Below are 12,332 nucleotides of genomic sequence, written 5' to 3'. Positions count from 1 at the left end.
ACAAACAACCAATTGATTGCTTATAAATACTCAATATTATAAATGTTTCTTTGAATTACACCTTTGCACGTACTTAACATATGAAGGACTATAATTTTAGTATACAACAAGCTTTTCTGGATGAGACATTTTAGAAAACAGGGAACATATACATATATGTGTATATATACATTTATGTATATATATACGTATGTGTATGTGTATATATATATATATATATACATATATATATATATATATATAATTTTACCTGAAAATCCACAAAGGTTCTTCCAATGTACTACTTAAGCAAGTTGACACAGTTTAACAATAATGGTCAAGAAAACTGAAAACAAACAAAATATTTGTTTGGTGCAAGATAACCTGTTATGAGCCAGGAGATCAAATGGCATTCCATTGGTGGATGCCCACTTGATTCTTTATCAGATCAAAATAGGTCTTACTGCCACAGCCAACTCAAATATTTACTTGTATTTATTTTTCTTTTTTTCTTCATCACATACATTTAACTGTCTCCAAACAAGGATTAAACTTTTAGCTAATGAGAATTAAGGAAAAGGAGTCTGGGCTAATTCTTATTCAATAACAATAGTTCATAACAGAAATTTATTCCTATTTTGACAATAGAAACATTCAACGCTCTCATCATGGTTTGTCATTGTTTTTATTATTAAGTTTATATTTTAAATTATCTTTAAGTATTTGTATAAAGGAACAAAACAGTTTATGAATACAATGCATCTTGATCAATGTACCTCTTTCACTATTCTCATCCATCCCTCCCCATCCACTTCTTCCCTTGTTGTTCTTAATTTTGTTGGATATACACACACGTGTGTGTGTGTATGCACACATACACTACCCCTGTCAAGGGCCCCTACCTGGTGTTATTGCACTGACCCATTGAAAGAAAAGCAATATAGAATGAAAGGAAACTTGGTAACATGTGTGGGTTCAAAGCCTGGGTCTTTTTTTTTTATTTGCAGCTTGACTAGGGGCTAAAGTGACTAGGGCTTAGTTTTCTCATTTTTAAATGGAGTGAATAGTATCTACTTCACAAAATAGTGAAGCTTTAATTGTAGAAAGTCTGATCACATAACCAGAATCCAATTGGTAGATGCTATTAATATTTTGCAGAGTATTATGTATAATCCTATACATACAAACATAGAGTTCAAACCATTCCAGTTTCCCAAACATTTATGAATATATTTGGGGAGCTTTATTATCTAGCTTAAATTCCTTTAATGTTATAAATATGAGATGGTACTCTAATTTTCTCCATTGAGATGGAAAGCAGCAGGACCATTCCTGTTAGTGTTGAGATGCATGCAATGACTGTATTTGCCTGACAAAACATGCAAAGTCTATAGGACATTTTTTGAAAGAGTTTCTTTGGACTTGGGTTTGAAATCGGGTCGAACTGATATAATAATTAGAGGGAAGGCTGCATATAGTAGGACAGTGCTATAGTTTCTCTTTTCTTATAGAGTCATATTTAGGTTCCTGCTTCTATTTTGGTGCCAGGATTTAAGAGTGGTAGGCACACTGCAATCTGGGATCACACTTAAAGGATCAATGGAGCAGAAAAGCATCTTCATGCACATCAGTGTAATAGTGATACTACTTTGTGATATTAAAGCAATGTATTTGTCAGCCTCAAATCATGTTTCCTTTTAGCATTCCATTTCTAAGGCTGAGCAGTGAAGCTTATTGCCTTAGGGAGGCAGAGAATGATTCCTTCCTGGAACCCACAGGTCATTCATGTGCTTTGAATCTCAAGCTTGCTGGTTTTTCTTCTTAATACAAGATAATAATAATGAAACTCAAAAGAGCAAAGGCTGTTCTAAATTGCTTTGGTTCTTATTTACAGGATCCAGACTTGGATTATCAGAGAGCAGAATTCCTAATTTTTCTGTTTTTGCTTTTGTTGTTGTTGTTGTTGTTCTGGGTGACTATAGTACATACATAAAAGATAAGATATACAAAGAGGAAATAGAAATTCTACATTTTCCTGTGCTGGTAAGTTATGCAGAAAGCAAGACTGAGGAAAAACAAATTGCGTAGTTTCTCATCATTTTTATTTTGGAGTGCAAATTCAAGGAAGAAGTGTCAAATAAAGTTGATGTGTTTGGAAAGAGTATATAGACACATGGGTGCATGAGTATGCTTGTGTGTGTGTGTGTGTGTGTGTGTGTGTGTGTGTGTGTGTGTGTTTGTGTGTTTGTGTATATTTACTAACTTTCCCAGTAGATGCTGAAAGATGACAAGCCTTACATACAGATTAGGAAAGTTTTAAGAATCAGATAGCTAATAGTGCACACCCCATAGAACATATGGCTTCTATCATGACTACTCATCTCAACCAATGCAGTGCAAAAGCAGCAATAGGTAATATGTGCATAATGGGTATAGCTGTATTTCAATAAAACTTTATAAAAATTAGTAGTGGGTTAATTTTGGCTCCAAGGCTATATATTACAAACCTCTGTCCTAGGAGACAGCTCAGATATGAATATTTCCAATATTTTTCAGGACCTCTGGAAGGGTATTCAGGGGGTCCATACAAACCGGGGACCATTGGAGAACTGGAGAGAGAAGAGAGACTATTTCTTAAAAGAATGATTGAAAATTGTTGGCTGATTCTAGTTCATACCACTCCAAAATGTTGGATTATGTCTTAATAATCAATAGATGAGAGTAAATACCATACAGAAAGAGGGTCTGGAAGGTACTGCTTTATATAAGCTTGGTTAATACTATTTTATTCCATTCCTGCTTCTATAACAAAATACCTGAGATTGACATTATATGTAGAACAAAGGTATTGCTTAGAGTTATAGTGTCTGGAAAGGCCAAAATCAAGGTGCAAATAGATTCAATGTCTGGCATAGTCCCAGGTTTTGCTTTCAAGATGGTATCTTGAATGCTGTATCCTTACATGGCAGAAAACAGAAGGGCAAAAGCATTAAATGCTGACTGAAGCCCCTTCGAGGCATTGATACCATCCACAAAGGTAGAGCCCTCAGGAACTAACCACCACCTAAAGAGGCCAATGTTTAATACGATCACACTGGCTACAAAGTCTTAGAACATGGATTTTGGGGACACATTCAGACCTTAGAAATCCACCTTGGCCACTGTATTATGAGACATTATCCTGGGGACAGAAGATGGTCTGGAAGACTCAAGTTTACTTAACAGACTAGGCTGCTCAAACGGTATTGGGCTGAATTTATTGAATTGCATCACATTTTGTGTCTTCCAAATCCTTTCTCCTCAGTAAAGGTCAGGTAATAGTGAATAAATAGTATTATTGCATTGTGATTAGAGTGAAAAGTGTAATTCCATAGATTCTATGTTGATTCTTCCACATATCCAGAAAACTGGATCCTTTTTGAATAGGTCATTGTTATTTTTGAAAGTAGTTTAATCTCTGTTATTAGTCTCCTCCAAAAGATGTTAAATTCCTAACTTGAACTATCTTGAAATGTTACATTCTTAATCTGTAATATCTCCATTACTTTCTTTATAAATAGATCTTGGTAGACAATCATGATGAAATCATTAGGATGAGTTAAATCTCATGGCCTAATTCAATTTGAAGAATATCCTTATAAAAAAGAAAAATTGGGAAGACGGAGAGGGGAAGTCAAAGTAAAGATAGAGAGGAAATATCTTCAAAGTCCACGGGAAACTAGGCAGGTCACAGCTGCCATGAGGAAGGAAGCAGCTCCGTTGACAACATGGTTTTCAAATTGTCAACTCTATAACCACGTTGTGTTTTTGCTATGGCTTTCTCATGCATGGTAAGTGATTTTCACTGAGGAATATTGAAGAAATAGTGAACAGGTCTTACCCTAACTTACCTCTGCATTTCCTAGATAACTTTTGCTAAACAACCTTTTGAGCACACTGAACTAATTCTATATATTTCCACTTATCTCTGGGTAAAATTCCATTTCTAATGTCACCCATACAAATATATATATATATATATATATATATATATATATGTATATATATATGTCACAATGCAAAAATATTATTAAACGTCTGTTTTTTTTTTTTTTTTAAGGAAAAAACCCTGGGTTTGTATGTAGCTTTCAATCCTAGGAAACAAAGCTTTAAAAATATGCTTCAAGGTAATAAAGGAAGATTTCAACCCTGATAATTTCCCCCTCCCCCCCCCTGTTAAATTCTTAGTATTTCCTCCCTGAAGCCATAAGACAAAGGCTATGTCTACAGAGAAAAAGAGAAGTACAGAGTGGGTAATTATCCTGTTAATTTTAAGGGTATAATTTTAGGCCCCAAAATGGATACTTTTTTAAATTGGAATTATCCAGTTTGGCTGAGTAGAGAAAGCCAAAGAAAACAGGAAGGGAAAGACTTTTATTTGGTTCCAAATCTGTGGCTTCTGCCCTTTAAGAAAGTGGTTTGAGCTTTGAGGATAAATTCCTTGCACTGCCAGGTCTTCCATTAGTTTACAGGAATATTTTTGTGCTGTTCTGCAGCAGGCAGGCAATGGTATTGTGTAAGCTATACCATAGGGAACAAGGCATGATTAAAAACATTTGTGGCTCATCGTTAAATATAGAAATCATTATAATTGGATTAATTTAGGAAATACACTGTGATGCCTGAGTTTTCCCTTGAGAACCAAAATGTACATTAAGAGCTAAATTTTCAAAAAGTATGGAGTTGACTTTCTCTCATAAAAGTGTGGATTCATAACTCAGATTCTCATAATCCCAGGCTACACTAAAGCAAGTGTAACATCTACATGCCAGGCTGGGTGATACTTTTCCTTGAGTCCAATCCATCTTCTCTCCGAACTCTAAATGTGAATTTCTGCAGGCAAACCCGGCACTGCTCCTTGAAAATTCAGTCCTAAAGGTACAACTGGACCTTTGAAAAGGCCACCGGAAGCACTTACATCAATCCTAGCAGGAGCAAAGAAAGTGGCTGATGCAGGAAATCTCAGTGATGGAGTAGTCATATAACAAAATACTTTCAACATATCTTTTGTTAGGTAATGTTATCCATGGCATGTCTATCAGTAATACTGTCAGAGGCTGTAATTGAAAAGATATATTAATTATTATCAGTCACCTCCAGCTCTGTTACAGCTGGTAGAGTGATACCTTCATAAAATAATGTCATAGATGTTGTCTGGTATGTTCAGGAAGCTACAGAGATGATCTTTTTTTTTTTACAGTATATTAAGATACATTAGATTTCTTTTTTTTTTCTTGTTTGGCACCATTCTTAAAGTCTTGGGCAGGCTAAAATTCCCGGAAATAAAATGTCCAGTGTTCTGTCTTTTCTACTCCTCCATTTTCAGTTCTTCTCTAGGAAAAGAAAAATTAAGACTCTATTGGGGTTTAAAACCCAGTGGCCTGGACTAGAAGAATAATTGGAGGTTTGGCTCTGCCATTTGTTTGAGGTATTTAGGTGCCTGCTGTTCAGCCTCCTGCCCACCCCCTCATTCTACATGTCTGTACAGAACAAGCTGCAATAACTTAGGGCAGCTCCAAGCCTGCCCCTGGTTTTCACCGTCTCCCCCTTCAAAAGCTGCAGTTTTGTACAGACAGGTAGTGAGCTGTTAGAAGGAAGTAATAAATTTGCCACATCTTGGGAAAGACTTATGTTTAGCTGTTGTTTTCCATTGAAATTGGGAAACTATGTGCAGAATAAAGCCTGGTCATTTTCAGCTTCATTTTTCTTCCAGTTATTCGAGGGAGTTACTGTGATTCTAATAAGCTCTGTAGCATTCTATGGTCAGAGGCCAATGGGACTTAGCATTCTTTGTTGAGAGTAGCAGTAACAGGGTTGTGTCAAGTGTGGTTGTGACCATTTCCTCAGCTTGCTAGAAATGAGTCCAGCAATGTAGTCTGGATAGTAGAGACAGACTGATGGGTGCAGGCATCTTTGTAGCAAGGGGGAAGGGGAAGTGATGGGGAAAGACTTTCATTTTCTTTATCAGATCATTTCAGAAGATGTGTGTGTGTGTGTGTGTGTGTGTGTGTGTGTGTGTGTGTGTGTATGTGCGTGCGTGCATGACTGTGTGCTTTTCTGGAATATATTTCTGTCATTATCTTCTGCATTATGATTTTACCATTATCTTCTGACTATTCCTGACAATTTCTAATCATTGAGAACTCAGTAGATTGGGAGATGAGTATGTATTTTTATATCATGAAACAAGAGGGGGGTGTGGGCAAAATAAAGAAGCAACTAATAGTTGACTGCTGGCTAGCTCTGGGCAAGGAAAGCCTGGTCTTGGCTAGATATGATTTGACTTCTCAGTCATAATATGTTTATTAAAATGCCTAGTTCAGGTTATTAATCTAATTAGAAGATTCTTGTATTATCAACATTTGGCCTTGAATATTTCCAGTTAAATTTTTTTTTCTGCAAGAATCATACTTAAGATTCCCCCCTACCCCTCTCCCTTCCCCCCCCCCCCGTGGGGGGGGCGGGTCAACGGGGGTGGTATGTGTGTGTGGTATGTGTGTGCACATGTTGGGAGAGGTGGGTACTAGAGCTTGCTTGACATTTTCTGATCAAGGCTTGTGCTCTACCACTTGAGATTACCTCCCCCTCCTCCCTCCTCTCCCCCCACCCCCACCGCCCAGCTTCAAACTTTCTTCTGGTTAATTGAAGGGGAGTGTCTCAAGAACCTTTCTGCCCAGGCTGGCTATGAACCACATCCTGAGATCTCAGCCTCCTCAGTATCAAGGATTACAGGTGTGAGCCACCAGTGGCCAGCAGATATGGTTTCATGCAAAGTTTGGAGATTCAGACATCGCAACAGGCACTTTTATGTCTCCAGTCACCTATAGATGCACTTCTCATACATCCTTTTCTTTCTTTGTCCTCCGCCATGTTACCTAAAATCCTACAAAGTCCAGATGTCTACTGGTGATTTTAATTTTTAAAATTTTGGCCAATAGGTTTGAAAGTGTTTTTCTTTTTGCCTACCTAAAGATAAAATATTTTGCCAGCAAATTGAATTATTTCATTCAAAGGAAGAGGAGTTTGAAATTTTCCCAAGTATTTGGCACTGGGAATTTTATTTTTAAAGCTGTTGAATTTCCTAGTGAGATCTGTTCAGTATCATTAAAAATATTAATCCACTCCAATCTTTCATGTCTTCCAAAGGAATTTAAAAAGTAATTCTGTTCTCCAAGACCTCAGAACACTGAATGTTACAACTCTTATTTAAATCTCCACTATAAAACTCAAGGAATTGAAAAATTAAGTTGCCTAAGCTATTTTTAAAAAACTCATTTCCCTAGATGAATACCTCCTCTTTTCCATAATACCCTTACTTTTTTATGGACTAATTTCTGCCAACCTTCAATTTGCCTTCAGTGTATGTAGCATGCCATTTAAAAAGTTTGGACCAGTCAGAAATAGCTGATGATAGGTATTTTCGTATCCTTACCCTTCTATAATGTCACTGCCTTTCTACCTTGAAATGATATGTGACAATTCCAAAGAGTCAGAAGAAAGCATAGTGTAATGGTTATTAAAATGACTTTTGAGATTTGAAGAAAGAATCTAGAAATGCCGGACAGTTCATTTTAGGCAAATTACTTAATGTCTCTCTTCATTTTGTCACCTGTGAAAGTGAAGATAATGATCGTATCAACCCCATTGTTGTGGGGCTTTAGAGAGATAGTATAAGGAAAAGGTGCCACATGTAGTAGGCACTCACTAATTGTAAGAATTTAATAAGGTGTTGGCTTATCACAAACAAAAAAGAGCCAGTAATCTTGTCTCAAAGTTGACATTTCCCTGTTGGATGCATTGTTCTACTTTGTTAGTATATTTTATTATTGTAGTATAATCATTCTAAATTATAGTCTTCACTTCTGATATTGGTGTTTTTCCATTGTCATGTGCAAACCACAACTATCATACATGCATTCAAAGGGAACTGGATTAAAAAGGACATGGAAGCTCTCTAAGGGAAGAAGCAAAGTCATGTTGTTTTCTTCCTTCCTTCCTTCCTTCCCTCTCTCCCTCCCTCCCTCCCTCTTTCCCTCCCTTCCTCTCTCCCTCCCTCCCTCCCTTCTTTCTTTCTTTTTTCTTTCTTTCTTTCTTTAAACTTTCTTTCTTTCTTTCTTTCTTTCTTTCTTTCTTTCTTTCTTTCTTTCTTTCTTTCTTTCTTTCTTTCTTTCTTTCTTTCTTTCTTTCTTTCTTTCTTTCTTTCTTTCTTTCTTTCTCTCTCTCTCTCTTCCTTCCTTCCTTCTTCCTTTCTTCCTTTCCTTTGTTCCTTTCTTCCTGCAGATCCTGGGACTTGACTTCAGGGTCTGGGTGCTATCCTTGAGTCTCTTTGTGCTCAAGGCTAGTGCTCTACTTCTTGAACCACAGTGCCACTTCTGGCTTTTTCTGAGTAGTTTATTGGAAATAAGAGTCTCTTGGACTTTCTTCTCTGGGCTAGCTTTGAACCATGATCCTCACATCTCAGCCTCTTGAGTATCTAAGATTACGGGAGTGAGTCACTAGTGCCAGGCTATTTCTGTGTTTTGATCTGTGAATTGTCCATTCAAATTCTGCAGTTAACATTTCATACCATGAAAAGGATGAGGAGGGGCTAAGATGAGAAGGTCTTGGTTCATGAGTTTCAAAAACCATCCTTTGGTCAATGCAAGAGAGTTTGAGGGCAGTGTTGGTATACAGGGATCAGATCCAAATTTGAATGAGTCATTGTGTGAAGGATTTTTCTGCAAGTGATTTAACCTATTGGAACTCCAGTTTTTCTGTATATAGATTGAATAATAATAGATGTTAGAATTAACAGGTATTATATATAAAACTGGTGAGAACGGTATTCAGTAATAATAAATACTTTACCAGTATCAGTAAATATTTTTTTAAATCTCTCAAATAGGAAAAAAAAACCTTATATAATCCATGGGGTGAATTGCCTTTCTAAGATTTCACCACTTGTGATGATATTTGTTCTGTGCATATACTTTGTGACTCTGTCTGTCTGTCTGTCTATCTATCTATCTATCTATCTATCTATCTATCTATCTATCTATCTATCCTTACCCAGACATGACCCATATAATTTTTGTGTGTGTGAATATGCTTTGGATAAAAGATATTCATACTGTGAGTATTTACTCAGAGGCTTCTTGAGTTCGAACTCTCTACTGCTCATTCTGTAGACTTAGTTGTTAGTCTGAAGGCTTAAGTCTTCTAGACTTTTCTGGAAGATGGTGAAACCTTTTATTTGGTATGAATTACTGTTACATAGCAGATAGATTAAAACACATTTAATGTTATTCAACAAACTTCATCAAATGATGCCTTTGATTAGAAAGAAGACATTTAAAATTTCAGAAATTATGCACTGTAGGCTCCATGAAATATGGAAAATCTTAGTCTTCAAATGTTCTTTCTTTTTAAGGACTGAACATGCTTTGATTTAAGTTCTCCCTTTCCTCCTGATCACCAGCCTAATTGGCTGATTGGCACAAGAATGAGAAGGCTTTGGAAACAAGCATCGACAAATAATTTTGGATGCCTTTGTTGGTAAAAATGAAAGAAAATTCACGTCATATTTAAGGCAGCTAGTTTAATGTTATGTTAAAGTAACTTTATTTTTGAAAAAAGGACAGCGTAATCGTTTCTTTTATTAAATAAAACTGGGTATAATCATTGCAATAATCTTTGATAAATTCTAACAGAATATAGTTTCTTGTGTTGGAAGACAGGTGGCTTATCGTAAGTGATAATTCATGCAATTGATACAAATAGATGCTGTTTATATTTACAATCTTTATGGCTATGGTGAACTATTTGGCTTACAGTTATTTAAATGGTTAGCTGTCGTACTAATTCTAAAATTTCTTGTTTTTATAATCTTAATAAAACAGCTAATGACTTTAATATGCATGTTATCTCTTAGCCATGGAAGTACATGTTTTTTTTTTACAGACAAACTTTATATAGTTGAAAATGAAATAAATCATATGGGATCTGGATCTTCCCTTTTATCTTTGTTTATTGGTTTCAGATCTGTAGTTATTATGTGGAGTTGTTTTTCAATTTATTATGGAAATATTGGCTATGATCAAATGATTTGGCCCTCACATTTTCACATTAAATCCCATCTGCCTAAATCTGTAAATTTGAGATTCCAATGGGTCTGACATACTGGCTCTAGAATGATAAACAACTATATAAAGAATTTTATTTTATTCCATAGGATTATAAGCTAATGTATTAAAGTGATTATATGGAATAATGTTTAGCAATAGGTAAAATATGCATGCATCTGCATGTAGCAGAACCATACAAAGCAGTATACCTCCAAAATTTAACAGCTATTCTAGAAATCTTAACAATGAAAGCACCCAGTAAGGATAACATCTATAATGTGGTTATTACAAAGATTCAGTAAGCCAAGTCTAGGTTCAAATAGGAGAGGTCTAGTATAATATTCTAGTTGTACTGTGAATCAGCAATATCTTAGAAAAGTAACTTGACCTTTTGTTTTTTTGTCAGTCATGGGGATGGAATTCAGGGCATGAGCACTGTCCCTGAACTTTTTCACTAAAAGCTAGTGTTTTACTGCTTTCAGCTAGAGTGCTAATTTTGGTATTCTGGTGGTTAATTGGAGATGGAAGTCTCACAGACTTTTTTGCCCAGGCTAATTTTGAACTGCTTCCAGAATAGTGAGGAATGCAGGAGTGAGCCACCAGCTCCTGGCTTCAAATTCAGGTGATTTTTTTCTTTTTACATTTATAAAAGTAGTAAGTATCCTCTTTATAGATGTGTTGGGGTAAAGTTTGTTGAGATAAAGTATGGAAAAGCAATGCCTCAGTTTTAGTACTAGAGAAAATTTTGTTCATTGTCTAAAACTTGATATTGTGTATCAATTACTAGAGAAAATCATGGAGACACAAACAAAAATGCAAATTCACATAGTACATTTCTGAATGAAGAAGAGTGGAGAGCAATCTTATGGTCATACTATGAGGTTATAGTGCTGTCCCTACAATTCATGCCTCCACTGGCAGGAGTCAAGAGGAAACCTCAGACACCCACCAATCATTCACCATGACCTTTCTGAGACTCACACACTGAGTTATATTAAGATTTTTTAATCAGTTCTGCTTATCCCTATAAAGAGCCCCAGAACCTCAAGTCACTCTTTATATATTGCCATTGAATACTCTTACATCCTTTCAGATAGTCTTCACAAAAATTATGGACTACCATCAAGCACAGTACCTTTGGGATATTCAAGTACCTTCTTTGAAAAGGATTGTTTTCCTGTTCTAACTGAAAAATTGCTGTTTGGGGTTGCTACCTCTGCAGTCTTCTTCAGCAGATGTTAATGTCTTTCAACTCTACTTGTAAGTCAGTGACAGAGTGATGACCGATGCTTACCTTGTTTCTGGTTACTGTTCTACTCTCTTGTCTCTAAAAATCCTTCCAGGCTTGATTGAATCTTATGTCGCCTATCTTCCTGCCAACACTGTTCTGTTCCACTCACCTGCCATTCCTCTTCAATACTTGAAGACTTTGCACCTAGCTGATTGCTTCTCAATCCATATGTGTCATATCTCTCAGTGATTTTAGTAGGCTCATAGTTTACTCTTCTATAAGAAGACCACTCATGTTCATGACCTGCTCCCGAAATGGTGATACATACCATCTAACTTCAGTCAGGCATTTAGTACCAAGTCACATTTTAAGACTTTGCATTATCACAAGCATTACATATCCCAGTTTCCTACTCAGTGAATACCACCCTTTGTTTTTCTAGCTCACCCATCTTGTATCTTGACTCTAATAGTCTTGCTATCATCTCTATCCATGGACTCTCCCGTTCTCACAACCCTTTGCACATTTTAGGTTTTTGTGTCCTTTCCTTTCTTAGAATAGTGTTCATGTTCAGTGACTAAAATCACATAATATCATTCCTCCTCAATGTGTATATTTATAAAAATGTTACTCTCAGAGACTAGGGTAGATGTAGTACTCAGATGTTTCTATGAAAAAAAAAATGGAAGGGTAGAGAGCAGAATGGTTAGCTGATAGACTCCAGCCTTTTAACACTTTTTGATCTCCTGTTAACTCTTTTTTATTTTTAAAATTTTATTGTATAGGGGATATACAGAAGGGTTACAGTTACGTAAGTCAGGTATTGAGTACAATTCTTTTTGAACAGTGTCACTCCCTACTTCATTCTCTCCTAGTTTCTCCCCTCTCAACTTCCCTCCCTCCATGTTGTATAGCTCATTTCCACCATAGTATCTAGTGGATTTCCCTGCTGAATTAACTCACCCATTGTCCCACCTTTT

The sequence above is a fragment of the Dipodomys spectabilis genome, unplaced genomic scaffold (genome assembly GCF_019054845.1).
Source record: "Dipodomys spectabilis isolate Male_0828 unplaced genomic scaffold, ASM1905484v1 ptg000002l, whole genome shotgun sequence".
NCBI classification, from domain to species: Eukaryota; Metazoa; Chordata; class Mammalia; order Rodentia; family Heteromyidae; genus Dipodomys; species Dipodomys spectabilis.
Note: the sequence above shows the minus strand (reverse complement) of the source record.